Source organism: Pteropus alecto, unplaced genomic scaffold (assembly GCF_000325575.1).
Source record: "Pteropus alecto unplaced genomic scaffold, ASM32557v1 scaffold86, whole genome shotgun sequence".
In the NCBI taxonomy this organism is placed as follows: domain Eukaryota; kingdom Metazoa; phylum Chordata; class Mammalia; order Chiroptera; family Pteropodidae; genus Pteropus; species Pteropus alecto.
This window is the reverse complement of record NW_006442109.1, coordinates 3,641,978-3,643,518: the sequence shown is the minus strand read 5'-3', so window position 1 is coordinate 3,643,518 and position 1,541 is coordinate 3,641,978.

Below are 1,541 nucleotides of genomic sequence, written 5' to 3'. Positions count from 1 at the left end.
ATTATCTAATTGATAGTAATGTCTTGGAGAAAATATGTCAAGCTTTTTAGCCTCTATAGTAACAAAACAAACAAAAATAAAGTACCGACTCTAGAATTTTTGTTTTTAGGGCAAAATATTCATTGTTATGCAGATAACTTTCCCAGGTGGTTAATAATGAACTTTTAAAAATTATTCGCACACTCTATTTTAATGGTAACACCTAAAAAGTTTTGCAGCTCCGCAAGATCTTTCAACACTCCAACAGATGTTTAGGTGCTGTCACATGCTGACAGGAACTGCATGGTGCTGAAACTGGGTTTGGGGTAGAAAGGAAGAAAGTATTGAAATTCCAGGGACATATGCTGGAGTTGAAAGACAGAAGTGTTAATTAGTGGAATGTTATCTCAGATACTTTATCTTCAAAAAATACTGTATTAGAGAGAGTAGGGAAGGCTGAGTCTGAAGCATATGTTTCACTGATTTCTCAGAAGTACTTATTTTTATAAACAAAGCTTCAGGTTGCTGGAGAAAATGTTGGAGGGCTCAGTGTTTTCACTGTAAATAAGGAGATAGTCCAGATTTAGTCATCAAGTCCACTTGTGAATATTCAACTTACATTAGAGGATATAGCTAGTTTTAGGTTTCAGGGCATTTTAAACGAATTCTCTACTTTCGAGACTACGCGAGGGCACTTTCGCAGGCCGCCCTGTGGTGCTCGACTCCGATGCCGCACTCTCTTACCCTCTCCGCGCCGCGAGGACCTCTGAAGCCCCTGCCTGGTCTCGGCCTCGCGCGCTCTCCAGGTCCAGGTAAAATCTGCCCAGACCCGCGACTCAGCGGCGCGCACAGGTGGCCCCGCCCGCCTCCCTGCCGCCCAGGCGGACGGCCGCCTCCGCTCTGGGCCCGCAACCGCGGCCCGTGCCCCAGGCATAGCTCCCAGGCATAGCTCCCAGGCTGGCCCCAGAAGTCCGCGGCTTCCCCACGGAAAAGCGAGGCCAGAGAAGGACGCGGGGCCAGCCGTGAGGCCACGGACAGGAGTAAAGGGCAACAAAGGCCCGACCCGGGCGAGGGGTGCTCAGACCAGGCACTTCTCGCGCTCCGCCCACAAGGGCCCCACTGAGCCCGGCGCCCAGGCTAGTCCAGCTCTGCGTACCGCCCCTCCACCTCTTCTGCCCTTGGCGTCCACGACCCCCCGTCCACGCCCCAAGCGGCAGTGGCCCCAGGTCTCCACAATCTGCGGGCCAAGCTTCTCTGCCAACCCCGGCCCCGGTCAGGCCGAGGGGTCACCCTAGTCGGTGAACTACATTCCCAAGGACAAGCGGCCGGTGGCAGCACCGCCCCCGTTCAGGCGCCCGCGGGTCCCCACCAGCCCGCGCCCCGGCCCCTACAGAAAACGCAGGCGGCAGCGGGCAGGAATTCACTAGGACCCCTCCCCTTCCCCAAACTTCTTCCCTCCGCCCCGCGGTTCCTCCAACCCGACCCCTCTGTGCCATTTGGCTCCTCCCTCTCAGCTCCCCTCCCCTTTTCTGGTCCCCACTTAGGAATCTGCTCCCCCACCC